Source organism: Rhamphochromis sp. 'chilingali' (genome assembly GCF_963969265.1).
Source record: "Rhamphochromis sp. 'chilingali' genome assembly, chromosome: 6".
NCBI lineage: Eukaryota > Metazoa > Chordata > Actinopteri > Cichliformes > Cichlidae > Rhamphochromis > Rhamphochromis sp. 'chilingali'.
This window is the reverse complement of record NC_137933.1, coordinates 1871282-1873627: the sequence shown is the minus strand read 5'-3', so window position 1 is coordinate 1873627 and position 2346 is coordinate 1871282. Positions and strand designations below refer to the sequence as shown.

Here is a 2346-nt window from a genome sequence, read left to right as displayed (position 1 = left end):
CAATGACACTTTTGACAAATTTCTGTAGAAAAGAGAAAACCACTACTGAATGGCTGTTATGTTCACTGCAGATTGTGGAATGGAAGTCATGGCATGGATCAAAATACTTCTGAAAACCACATTCTGTCACGTTGTTCACAGTTTCCAAAGTACTCAGAAATATGGTTGTATTACTACAATATTGGTATTTCATCACCCTAACATGGTGGTGAGACAAAGAAAAGATCAGAAACACAATTCCACATGTCCTTTATTCCACTATAACCAATGAAACATCCATTGTGCTGCTTCTTGCAACCACTACATGTATGATGTATCCATTTCACAGCATATTTAAGGCTTATTTCATTGTTTTACACACCATGATCAATATACGATTCTACTAGCTGTCTTTCATTTGCATAATAAAATCAATAAAAACTAGCCAGCCTTATGAAAGGCCTAATATGTACCGAGTACTGAAGTATACCATTACAGAGGATTACTGTACAAACCATTTTCAGAAACGGTGTAAATCTTTCAACATTTAGATTGGACAAATGTGTAAAAATGTCAGTATCAAAAGAAGAATCGGGTCCTAAGAGGATCTTCATTTCCTTTTAGAAGAGAAACTAAAGGAAATACACTGGAGATGATTGAGGACTTTTTACTCAAAAGTCCAACATTAGCTATGATCGGAAAACACGAATATCCAACTGACAAATTACAGCAGTGCACCAAATCATCATTACAAGTTGCTATGCAAATATTCCCCAAACACAATCCTGAAAAGATTCAGCATTTACTTCAAAGTGTTAGTTTGTTTTGTTTAAATCTGATCTTAGTGTCATATAGCTTCATTTTTTTTGTCCACTTGCAGGCAACAAAAAATAAATTATTCAAATACAACTGATGCAACATCCAAAACCAGGAGTGATCATTTGCATGCGTCGGTCATTTTCACAGCATTCCATTTCCTCGTTGTGGTTTTGTCTTTGAAAGTTAAAATTATCAAAGGGTTCAGCAGACACCTGCTTTGTAGGCTGATTTCTATCATTCTACAGGCAGGAACACGAGTCAGAGGATTACTAGTCAGGCTGAAGTTGATTTTTGTACCTTGCTCTCATTTTGGTATTCCCCAAACTGTCTGGCTTTCACAGTGATCGATTCCTGCGATAAATAGCAGCAGTCAGTCCCCCTGAAGACCACAAGCTTCTTGCAGTTCACAGGAATGTCTGACTGAAATACAAACATAAGGCTTTGTTCTTAGTGAGGAATTACAGATAATTAAGCACAACCCCCAAACCAGTAAATGTATGTTCACTTTGAACAACCTAAACACAGCAGAATTCAGTGTCTTCAGACGGCAAGCAAACCCACTCTATGCTGCCTGGCAGCTTGCAAGACTTGTTTTCATGTGAATCAGCTGTCTTACCAGCCAATCAACAGTTAACACAGCTCTGATACCCGCTGCTCTCTCTTCCACAGAGGTAGGTTTTCTTATTTGGGATGTTTCCCTTTTGTGTTGCTTAAAGGCCAAGGTGCACACATGGTGTGAGACTGCTGCATATGAGACGACAATGAGAATTTTCGATATGTACCAGGTGCAATCAAAATTTCTGACAGTTCTCTTTTCTTTGTGCAGCAAACCTCCAGGAGCTCCTAATACTTGGATTGCTCCCTGATAGCCGTACTCTGACCATTTGACTTTCATGTTCCAGGTCAAATCTGGCAAGTAGGACTGTTTGGGCCAAAATAGATGTGTGTGTTTCCTGTGTGGTGTGAGAAGCAGACTGTCCTGTTGGCTTGCACTCGATCTTCTCCGCTGGACGGCTGGATGATTTAACTGTGCTTAAACGGTTATCATTAGGGATGCTCCTGACCAAACATTTTCCTAGTCAATGAGTTGGGTTTTTTTTGTTACATCAAACCATTAGTGACCTAAGTGTTATATATTCTGGACTTTCTCTTTCAAAAAAGACTCAACAGATCATTCAGTTTCCTGAGAAACATAGAATGTCACAAGTAATATTAGGACTGTGTAAGATTACAGGGAAACAACTGTGATTACAAAGTTTACAAATGTGAATTTTATAAGTGCACACACATACTAAGACACTAGCAAATGTTTAATGTTTTGCAACAAACAGCAGGAAGACTCTTGATGTTCACGGTTGAAGCTAAATGCTATGGTTAGGCTACAAACGGATTTCAAACAGTAAGCCATGTTTGCCTGCAACCTTCTATGAGTTATCAAAGAGCCTAAGAAAATGATGCCACATCTTTAATTTGCTGCCCACAATCCTTATGTAATATCCACTGAGACCAGCTGTGTGTGAGTGACCAACTCATTATAACCACTTCCAT

At 38.6% G+C, this 2346-nt stretch overlaps 1 protein-coding gene across 1 annotated transcript in view; it reads right to left on the bottom strand.

Annotated features, from left to right (window-relative positions):
• Positions 1–232: 232 nt before the first annotated feature.
• Positions 233–2346, bottom strand: part of abhd17c (abhydrolase domain containing 17C, depalmitoylase) — a 31000-nt gene continuing 28886 nt past the window's right edge. The window contains exon 3 of the mRNA XM_080885611.1: positions 233–2346. This exon is cut by the window's right edge and continues 1212 nt beyond it. The gene's annotated coding sequence lies outside the window, so the exon portion shown is untranslated.